We start from the raw sequence: 11,846 nt of genomic DNA, 5'->3' as shown, positions 1-11,846 counted from the left end.
AGTCAAAGCTATGGTTTTTCCAATAGTCACATGTGGTGTAAGAGTTGGACTATAAATAAGGCTGAAAGCTGAAGAATTTATGCTTTTGAACTGTGGGGCTGGAGAAGACTCTTGAGAGTCCCTTGGACTGCAAGGAAGACAAACCAGCCAATCCTAATAGGAATCAACTGTGAATATTCACTGGAAGGACTGATGTTGAAGCTAAAACTCCAATACTTTGGCCACCTGATGCGAACAGCCAACTCATTGGAAAACATCTTGATGATGGGAAAGATTGAAGGCAAAAGGAGAAGGGAGAGGCAGAGGATGAGATGATTAGATAGCATCATTGACTCAGTGGACATGAATTAGAGCAACTTTGGAAGATATTGAAGTACAGTGTAGCCTGGGGTGCTGCAGTCCATGGGGTCACAAAGAGACATGACTTAGCAACTGAAAAACAACAACAAAGTGTTTGAAAGCTGTAGATACCAACTTCTGTGGGAGAGCATTACAGCATTATGTCACAGAAAGACTTGGCATACTTATCTTGAATTTATTTTACAAAGAGAAAAATAATGAGCCACTAACAAGTGAGACTGAACACTTTGGACCAATGACATAGAAAATGTGACATCAGGACAATTCCAGGACACATGGTCTAATAAATGCAATTCTACTTGTGGAGGGAACAGGACTGAATATCCTGATCTTCCTCAAAGTCTAATAAGTAAGACTTAATTTCAAATTTCAAAAGAATATTTTATTCCTGTTATAATTTCATTTGAAACTTAAAACTGAATATACTCTGAAAGTCAGATGGACTGATTTTTTTGTCATTTATGGTGAAGTAACTTTATTTATTGAAAAACCTAAATAGAGTCATAGAACTCAATACAAAGACAAAGAGATACAATAATTATTTTGAATAAAATTTCCATTCACCAAGAAGCCTAAGATCTGCAAGTTTTCTTAAAGAGTCATTAGATTCTGGATGGAGAAAAGTAAGTGTAGGCTAATAAATGACCACTTAATAGATAACAGAACATTTCATAGGCTATAGTAAGTTATATTTTAAATCATCTGGAAAAACCATTTTGCTGAATAATTATTAATGTATGTCAACTTGCTTAATATTCAGTTCCCTTCAGCTCAAATTTTAATACTGACTGCTTTTTTCATGCCTTCTTTCAGGATCTGATTAATTTAATGACCAGGGAAAAACAAGTAGACAAAGTAAAGATTTGTGGTGAGCCAGACTTTTTCCCATGCATGCACAGACCACGTGGTCTATGAACATGACAATCCCCACTTCCTGTTGCAGGGGGTCACACAGGTACTGGGTAGTATGTATATGTGCTGCCGGGCACTCAAAGACACTGAACTCTCAGCTTGAGGCAGAACTAAGCACATTTGTGTAGGGAAATCCATGCCTCATGACGCTCTCCAGTCTGCTCTGGGGTTCCTGGTCTTCACCTTCTCTGGTAGGGAGGCTTCCAAACATGGGTGTCAGTGTTCAGGGTGAAAGGCCTGCACACAGGCACGTGGAGCTTCACAGGGACTTGGGGAGGAAAGGAGGACTGGGGAAAAGCAGGCATCTTATGATTTCATTTTTTGGTCTTTGGATCCTAAATAACTCCTACACTATTTTATTCACTGCATCATCTTTGTTTTCTGATTTTTTTTTTTCCCCACAGCATCTAGTGTGGCCCAGAAAGTTACTCAAGACCAGCCAGTTATATCCAGCCAAGTGGGGCAGTCAGTCACCCTGAATTGTCGGTATGAAACAAGTTATTGGAGTTATTACAACCTTTTTTGGTACAAGCAACTTCCCAATGGACAGATGACTTACCTTATTGAACAGTATTCAGAATATGGTAATGCAAGGAATGGCCACTATTCTGTAAACTTCCAGAAAGCAGATAAATCCATCAGCCTCATCATTTCATCCTTACAGCTGGAAGATTCTGCAAAGTACTTCTGTGCTCTCTGGGAACTCACAGTGCTTGAAGTAATAGGAAAAGCTGTACAAAAACCCAGAGCTTGATAAGAGAGAGCCCCCCTGCTGCAGGACCCCAGCTGAAATGCACACCCGCAGACCCCAGACAAGAAATGATAGTCCTGGGGTTGTTTAAGTTGTGGTCTGGATCAGAAGATTTAATTCTAGATAAAGGCTCCTTCTATGTCATTGGAAACAGGTGTCCAGAGTAACTTTCTACTAATACATTCTCCTCTTGAATTTTTGACTTTAAGTCAGCCGTACAGAACATGTGTAAAGTTGTCTAGATTTGAAAACTTGTCCCATAATGCTTTAAACTGGCAGTTTTACTTCATCACAAACCTGGGTCTAGCTGTGTGGAGTCACCATCAAAACCATGTCCTTAGTCATTTCCTCTTAGACTTTGTGTCAGGGCACAATCAGGACAGCAGAACCATGGGTGATGTAGAATAAGAGATTAGTTATAAGGACTAAATCTCAGTCAATGGCTAGAGCTGGTGGACAAGTCTGTACAAAGCTGTTGTTTTTATATGTGATGTTGAGCCTGAATTCACTTTAAGTGAGCTTAGAGTAACATTTGTAAAGGAAAGTTTGGTGAGGACAAAAGCATGGACAAACTGTGACACATAAAGTCAGACAAACTATGAGGACACTTGGAACCCACAAGGACTTGTCTGTCTCACCTCCTTCAGTCTCACAATACTGGGTGACCTTGAAGAGAAGTGGCTGTCATTTGCCATTATGCCTACATGCATACTTGGCCCAAAACAAAGAAGATGAGGAGGACTTCTAATGGGAAGTGGAGGAATTGTGAGTCAACAATAAGATGAGCTAGTTCATCAGCAGCAATGTGTAGAAAAAGTATTTGCCAAAATCCAATAGTCTACCATGGTGAAAACTCTAAGAAACACAAGAATAATGAAGAATTTCCCCAACAGCTCTTAGTATGTTTACTGGTAAAAGACTCTATATTTTTCCCTAAGGAAGGGAACAAAGGGAGCATATCCATTTTAATCACTCTCCTTCAACACAGTGCTGGACGTTGTAGCCAGTGCAGTAAAGCAAGTAAATATATAAACAACCTTTTAAGCCAGAAAGGCAGTCAAATTACCACTATTTTCTATCTATGTAGAAAATCCCAAAGAATATACCCTCCAAAATTCTTACAACTAGTAAGTGGGTTCAGAACGTCTCAGGATATACAAGGTAAACACAAAATCAAATGCATTTCTATATAGTAGCAATAAACATGTGGATATCTAAATTAATAATATAATACTATTTAAAATGGCTCAAGAAAGACCCTAAATCCTTAGGCATAAATCTAAGAAAACATGTACAGATCTTATACACAGAAAGCTACAAAACACTGCTACTTCCAAAAAATACAAATAACCAATTATTCTAGCTATTATCCTAGAAAGACCAATTTCCCCCCATGGAGCTGCATGCTGCTGCTGCTGCTGCTACTGCTAAGTCGCTTCAGTCGTGTCTGACTCTGTGCTACCCCGTAGATGGCAGACCACCAGGCTCCCCTGTCCCTGGGATTCTCCAGGCAAGAACACTGGAGTGGGTTGCCATTTCCTTCTCCAGTGCATGAAAGTGAAAAGTGAAAGTGAAGTTAGTCAGTCCTGTCCGACTCTTCACCACCCCATGGACTACAGCCTACCAGGGTTCTCCGCCCATGGGATTTTCCAGGCAAGAGTACTGAAGTGGGTTCCCATTGCCTTCTCCAATGGAGCTGCATCAGATCAGATCAGATCAATCGCTCAATTGTGTCCGACTCTTTGCGACCCCATGAATTGCAGCACACCAGGCCTCCCTGTCCATCACCAACTCCCGGAGTTCACTCAGACTACGTCCATCCAGTCAGTGATGCCATCCAGCCATCTCATCCTCTGTCATCCCCTTCTCCTCCTGCCCTCAATCCCTCCCAGCATCAGAGTCTTTTCCAATGAGTCAACTCTTCACATGAGGTGGCCAAAGTACTGGAGTTTCAGCTTTAGCATCATTCCTTCCAAAGAAATCCCAGGGCTGATCTCCTTCAGAATGGACTGGTTGAATCTCCTTGGAGTCCAAGGGACTCTCAGGAGTCTTCTCCAACACCACACTTAAAAAGCATCAATTCTTCGGTGCTCAGCCTTCTTCACAGTCCAACTCTCACATCCATACATGACCACTGGAAAAACCATAGCCTTGACTAGACGAACCTTTGTTGGCAAAGTAATGTCTCTGCTTCTGAATATGTTATCTAGGTTGGTCATAACTTTCCTTCCAAGGAGTAAGCATCTTTTAATTTCATGGCTGCAGTCACCATCTGCAGTGATTTTGGAGCCCAGAAAAATAAAGTCTGACACTGTTTCCACTGTTTCCCCATCTATTTCCCATGAAGTGGTGGGACTGGATGCCATGATCTTAGTTTTCTGAATGTTGAGCTTTAAGCCAACTTTTTCACTCTCCACTTTCACTTTCATCAAGAGGCTTTTGCATATAAGTTAAATAAACAGGGTGACAATATACGGCCTTGACGTACTTCTTTTCCTATTTGGAACCAGTCTGTTGTTTCATGTCCAGTTCTAACTGTTGCTTACTGACCTGCATACAAATTTCTCAAGAGGCAGATCAGGTGGTCTGGTATTCCCATCTCTTGAAGAATTTTCCACAGTTTATTGTGATCCAGACAGTCAAGGGCTTTGGCATAGTCAATAAAGCAGAAATAGATGTTTTTCTGGAACTCTCTTGCTTTTCCATGATCCAGCGGATGTTGGCAATTTGATCTCTGGTTCCTCTGCCATTTCTAAAACCAGCTTGAACATCAGGAAGTTCATGGTTCACATATTGCTGAAGCCTGGCTTGGAGAATTTTGAGCATTACTTTACTAGCGTGTGAGATGAGTGCAATTGTGCGGTAGTTTGAGCATAGGCATCTTTAAAAGTGAAAGTGAAAATCACTCAGTCGTGTCCAACTCATTGCAACCCCATGGACTATACAGTCCATGGAATTCTCCAGGCCAGAATATTGGAGTGGGTAGCCTTTCCCTTCTCCAGGGGATCTTCCAAACCCAGGGATTGAACCCAGGTCTCCCACATTGCAGGTGGATTCTTTACCAGCTAAGCCACAGGAGAAGCCTCATGGAGCTGCATAGGCACTTTTAGAGAAAAAAAAAAATCGATGACACATGCATTATGACCTCTTTTTGGACTTGATTCTGTTTATTGACTTGATTTTATCCTCATACCAATAGCCCATTCTATCTTAATTACTGGGGCTTCATACACGTTTTGAAATATGGAAATGCAAGAGATGTTTTCTTTGTCTTATTCAAGGCTTATGCTAGGTTTTTGCACTTCCACATAGGTTAAGCAATGGCTTCTACCAGAAGAGACTGAAGTAATTTGCTTGAGATTGTGTTGAATTTATGAATTGATTTGGGAAAAATCAAATTGATTTGGGACAATTGACATCTTAACATATGGAGTCTTTGGATCCATAGCCTCTTTTTTATGTCCTCTCTAATTTCTTTCATTAATGTTAAGATTTTTGTAGAGAACATGCATTGTTGCTGTTGTTTAGTCTCTGTCGTGTCTGACTCTTTGCAACCCCATGGACTGTAGCCCGCCAGGCTCCTCTATCAGTGGGACTTTCCAGGCAAGAATACTGGAGTGGGTTGCCATTCCCATCTCTAGGGAACCTTCCCAACTGAGGGGTATTTTCTACATGTACAAACGTGTGATGTGTAAATAAAAATAATCCACCTGGTTGGCAGGAAGACTGTTTATGGGAAGTAAGGCTACTTGCTATAGATATACCAATTTTATCTTTTTTTTTAATTTTATTTTATTTTTTAACTTTACAATATTGTATTGGTTTTGCCATATATTGAAATGAATCCGCCACAGGTATACATGTGTTCCTCATCCTGAACCCTCCTTCCTCCTCCCTCCCCATACCATCCCTCTGGGTCGTCCCAGTGCACCAGCCCCAAGCAGCCAGTATCATGCATCGAACCTAGACTGGTGACTCCTTTCATATATGATATTATACATATTTCAATGCCATTCTCCCAAATCATCCCACCCTCTCCCTCTCCCACAGAGTCCAAAAGACTGTTCTATATATCAGTGTCTCTTTTGCTGTCTCGTATACAAGGTTATTGTTACCATCTTTCTAAATTCCATATATATGTGTCAGTATACTTTATTGATGTTTTTCTTTCTGGCTTACTTCGCTCTGTATAATAGGCTCCAGTTTCATCCACCTCATTAGAATTGATTCAAATGTATTCTTTTTAATGGCTGAGTAATACTCCATTGTGTATATGTACCATACCTTTCTTATCCATTCATCTGCTGATGGACATCTAGGTTGCTTCCATGTCCTGGCTATTATAAACAGTGCTGCGATGAACATTGGGGTACACGTGTCTCTTTCCCTTCTGGTTTCCTCAGTGTGTATGCCCAGCAGTGGGATTGCTGGATCATAAGGCAGTTCTATTTCCAGTTTTTTAAGGAATCGCCACACTGTTCTTCATAGTGGCTGTACTAGTTTGCATTCCCACCAACAGTGTAAGAGGGTTCCCTTTTCTCCACACCCTCTCCAGCATTTATTGCTTGTAGACTTTTGGATCACAGCCGTTCTGACTGGCGTGAAATGGTACCTCATAGTGGTTTTGATTTGCATTTCTCTGATAATGAGTGATGTTGAGCATCTTTTCATATGTTTGTTAGCCATCTGTATGTTTTCATTGGAGAAATGTCTATCTACTTCTTTGGTCCATTTTTTGATTGGGTCATTTAATTTTCTGGAATTGAGCTGTAGGAGTTGCTTGTATATTTTTGAGATTAGTTTTTTGTCAGTTGCTTCATTTGCTATTATTTTCTTCCATTCTGAAGGCTGTCTTTTCACCTTGCTTATAGTTTCCTTTGTTGTGCAGAAGTTTTTAATTAGGTCCCATTTGTTTATTTTTGCTTTTATTTCCAATATTCTGGGAGGTGGGTCATAGAGGATCCTGCTGTGATGTATGTCGGAGAGAGTTTTGCCTATGTTCTCCTCTAGGAGTTTTATAGTTTCTGGTCTTACGTTTAGATCTTAAATCCATTTTGAGTTTATTTTTGTGTATGGTGTTAGAAAGTGCTGTAGTTTCATTCTTTTACAAGTGGTTGACCAGATTTCCCAGCACCACTTGTTAAAGAGATTGTCTTTAATCCATTGTATATTCTTGCCTCCTTTGTCAAAGATAAGGTGTCCATATGTGCGTGGATTTATCTCTGGGCTTTCTATTTTGTTCCATTGATCTATATTTCTGTCTTTGTGCCAGTACCATACTGTCTTGATGACTGTGGCTTTGTAGTAGAGCCTGAAGTCAGGCAGGTTGATTCCTCCAGTTCCATTCTTCTTTCTCAAGATTGCTTTGGCTATATGAGTTTTTTTGTATTCCCATACAAATTGTGAAATGATTTGTTCTAGCTCTGTAAAGAATACCGTTGGTAGCTTGATAGGGATTGCATTGAATCTATAAACTGCTTTGGGTAGTATACTCATTTTCACTATATTGATTCTTCCAATCCATGAACATGGTATATTTCTCCATCTGTTAGTGTCCTCTTTGATTTCTTTCACCAGTGTTTTATAGTTTTCTATATATAGGTCTTTAGTTTCTTTAGGTAGATATATTCCTAAGTATTTTATTCTTTCCGTTGCAATGGTGAATGGAATTGTTTTCTTAATTTCTCTTTCTGTTTTCTCATTATTAGTGTATAGGAATGCGAGGGATTTCTGTGTGTTGATTTTATATCCTGCACCTTTACTATAATCATTGATTAGTTCTAGTAATTTTCTGGTGGAGTCTTTAGGGTTTTCTATGTAGAGAATCATGCCATCTGCAAACAGTGAGAGTTTTACTTCTTCTTTTCCAATTTGGATTCTTTTTTTTTCTTTTTCTGCTCTGATAGCTGTGGCCAAAACTTCCAAAACTACGTCGAATAGTAATGGTGAAAGTGGGCACCCTTGTCTTGTTCCTGACTTTAGGGGAAATGCTTTCAATTTTTCACCATTGAGGATAATGTTTGCTGTGGGTTTGTCATATATAGCTTTTATTATGTTGAGGTATGTTCCTTCTATTCCTGCTTTCTGGAGAGTTTTGATCATAAATGGATGTTGAATTTTGTCAAAGGGTTTCTTTGCATCTATTGAGATAATCATATAGTTTTTATTTTTCAATTTGTTAATGTGGTGTATTACATTGATTGATTTGCCAATATTGAAGAATCCTTGCATCCCTGGGATAAAGTCCACTTGGTCATGGTGTATGATCTTTTTAATGTGTTGTTGGATTCTGATTGCTAGAATTTTGTTAAGGATTTTTGCATCTATGTTCATCAGGGATATTGGCCTGTAGTTTTCTTTTTTTGTGGCATCTTTGTCAAGTTTTGGTATTAGGGTGATGGTGGCCTCATAGAATGAGTTTGGAAGTTTACCTTCCTCTGCAATTTTCCGGAATAGTTTGAGTAGGATAGGCGTTAGCTCTTCTCTAAATTTTTGGTGGAATTCAGCTGCGAAGCCGTCTGGAACTGGGCTTTGTTTGCTGGAAGATTTCTGATTACAGTTTCAGTTTCTGTGCTTGTGATGGGTCTGTTAAGATTTTCTATTTCTTCCTGGTCCAGTTTTGGAAAGTTGTAGTTTAAGAATTTGTCCATTTCATCCCCGTTGTCCATTTTATTGGCATATAATTGCTGATAGTAGTCTCTTATGATCCTTTGTATTTCTTTGTTGTCTGTTGTGATCTCTCCATTTTCATTTCTAATTTTATGGATTTGATTTTTCTCCCTTTGTTTCTTGATGAGTCTGGCTAATGGTTTGTCAATTTTATTTATCCTTGCAAAGAACCAGCTTTTGGCTTTGTTGACTTTGCTATGGTCTCCTTTGTTTCTTTTGCATTTATTTCTGCCCTAATTTTTAAGATTTCTTTCCTTCTACGAACCCTGGGGTTCTTCATTTTTTCCTTTTCTAGTTGCTTTAGGTGTAGAGTTAGGTTATTTATTTGAGTTTTTTCTTGTTTCTTGAGGTATGCCTGTATTGCTATGAACTTTCCCCTTAGGACTGCTTTTACAGTATCTCACAGGTTTGGGGTTGTTGGGTTTTCATTTTCATTCATTTCTATGCAAATTTTGATTTCTTTTTTGATTTCTTCTGTGATTTGTTGGTTATTCAGCAGCGTGTTGTTCAGTCTCCATATGTTGGAATTTTTAATAGCTTTTCTCCTGTAATTGAGATCTAATCTTACTGCATTGTGGTCAGAAAAGATGCTTGGAATGATTTCTATTTTTTTTGAATTTACCAAGGCTAGATTTATGGCCCAGGATGTGATCTATCCTGGAGAAGGTTCCATGTGCACTTGAGAAAAAGGTGAATTTCATTGTTTTGAGATGAAATGTCCTATAGATATCAATTAGGTCTAACTGGTCTATTGTATCGTTTAAAGTTTGTGTTTCCTTGTTAATTTTCTGTTTAGTTGATCTATCCATAGGTGTGAGTGGGGTATTAAAGTCTCCCACTATTATTGTGTTATTGCTAATTTATCCTTTCATACTTGTTAGCATTTGTCTTACATATTGTGGTGCTCCCATGTTGGGTGCATATATATTTATAATTGTTATATCTTCTTCTTGGATTGATCCTTTGATCATTATGTAGTGACCTTCTTTGTCTCTTTTCACAGCCTTTGTTTTAAAGTCTATTTTATCTGATATGAGTATTGCTACTCCTGCTTTCTTTTGGTCCCTATTTGCATGGAAAATCTTTTTCCAGCCCTTCACTTTTAGTCTGTATGTGTCCCCTGTTTTGAGCTGGGTCTCTTGTAGACAACATATGTAGGGGTCTTGTTTTTGCATCCATTCAGCCAGTCTTTGTCTTTTGGTTGGGGCATTCAACCCATTTACGTTTAAGGTAATTATTGATAAGTATGATCCTGTTCCCATTTACTTTATTGTTTTGGGTTCGAATTTATATACCCTTTTTGTGTTTCCTGTCTAGAGAATACCCTTTAGTACTTGTTGGAGAGCTGGTTTGGTGATGCTGAATTCTCTTAGCTTTTGTTTGTCTGTAAAGCTTTTGATTTCTCCTTCATATTTGAATGAGATCCTTGCTGGGTACAATAATCTGGGCTGTAGGTTATTTTCTTTCATCACTTTAAGCATGTCTTGCCCTTCCCTCCTGGCTTGAAGAGTTTCTATTGAAAGATCAGCTGTTATCCTTATGGGAATTCACTTGTGTATTATTTATTGTTTTTCCCTTGCTGCTTTTAATATTTGTTCATTGTGTTTGATCTTTGTTAATGTGATTAATATGTGTCTTGGGGTGTTTCGCCTTGGGTTTATCCTGTTTGGGACTCTCTGGGTTTCTTGGACTTTAGTGATTATTTCCTTCCCCATTTTAGGGAAGTTTTCAACTATTATCTCCTCAAGTATTTTCTTATGGTCTTTCTTTTTGTCTTCTTCTTCTGGGACCCCTATGATTCAAATGTTGTAGTGTTTAATATTGTCCTGGAGGTCTCTGAGATTGTCCTCATTTCTTTTAATTCGTTTTTCTTTTTTCCTCTCTGATTCACTTATTTCTACCAAGTCTATCTTCTAATTCACTAATCCTATTTTCTGCCTGTGTTATTCTACTATTTGTTGCCTCCCGAGTGTTTTTTATTTCATTTATTGTATTATTCATTATATACTGACTCTTTTTTATTTCTTCTAGGTCCTTTTTAAACCTTTCTTGCATCTTCTCAATCCTTGTCTCCAGGCTATTTATCTGTGATTCCATTTTGATTTCAAGATTTTGGATCAATTTCACTATCATTATTTGGAATTCTTTATCAGGTAGATTCCCTATCTCTTCCTCATTTGTTTGGTATGGTGGGCATTTATCCTGTCCCTTTACCTGCTGGGTATTCCTCTGTCTCTTCATCTTGTTTAAATTGCTGAGTTTAGGGTGTCCTCTCTGTATTCTGGAAGTTTGGGGAGTTCTCTTTATTGTGGCATTTCTTCACTCTGTGTGGGTTTGTACAGGTGGCTTGTCAAGGTTTCTTGGTTAGGGAAGCTTGTGTCGGTGTTCTGGTGGGTGGAGCTGGATTTCTTCTCTCTGGAGTGCAATGAAGTGTCCAGTAATGAGTTATGAGATGTGTATGGTTTTGTAGTAACTTTGGGCAGCCTGTATCTTGGATCTCAGGGCTGTGTTCTTATGTTGCTGGAGAATTTGCTTGGTCTGTCTTGCCCTGGAACTTGTTGGCCCTTGTGTGGTGCTTGGCTTCAGTGTAGGTATGGAGGTGTTTGATGAGCTCTTGTCAATTAATGTTCCCTGGAGTCAGGAGTTCCCTGGAGTCAGGGTTTGGACTTAAGCCTCCTGCTTCCAGTTATCAGCCTTATTTTTACAGTAGTTTCAAAACTTCTCCTTCCACACAGCACCATTGATAAAACATCTAGGTTAAAAATGAAAAGTTTCTCCACTGTGAGGGTCACCCAGAGAGGTTCACAACGTTACATGGAGAAGAGTAGAGGGAGGAGGGTGTTAGAGGTGACCTGAATGAGATGAGGTGGAATCAAAAGAGGAGAGAGTGGGCTAGCCAGTAATCACTTCCTTATGTGCACTCCACAACTGGACCGCTCATAGATGTTCAAGGAGTTATACAGAGAAGAGAAGAAGGAGGAAGGAGACAGAGGTGGCCAGGAGGATAAAAGGGGGGAATGAAAAGAAGGGAGACAGATCCAGCCAGTAATCAGTTCCCTAAGTGTTCCCCACCATCTGGAACACACAGAAATTCACAGAGTTGGGTAAAGTAGAGAGGGGTTAGGGAGGAGACACAGACGACCTGGTGGAGAAA

The 11,846-nt window shown here is 39.3% G+C and overlaps 1 pseudogene; it reads left to right on the top strand.

Annotated features, from left to right (window-relative positions):
• The first annotated feature begins 1,415 nt into the window (after positions 1 to 1,415).
• On the top strand, positions 1,416 to 2,169 carry LOC109564256 (T cell receptor delta variable 1-like; annotated as a pseudogene).
• The last annotated feature ends 9,677 nt before the right edge of the window (positions 2,170 to 11,846 follow it).

Source organism: Bos indicus, chromosome 10 (genome assembly GCF_029378745.1).
Source record: "Bos indicus isolate NIAB-ARS_2022 breed Sahiwal x Tharparkar chromosome 10, NIAB-ARS_B.indTharparkar_mat_pri_1.0, whole genome shotgun sequence".
NCBI classification, from domain to species: domain Eukaryota; kingdom Metazoa; phylum Chordata; class Mammalia; order Artiodactyla; family Bovidae; genus Bos; species Bos indicus.
The sequence above is the reverse complement of the archived record's forward strand: the minus strand, read 5'-3'. Positions and strand labels throughout refer to the sequence as shown.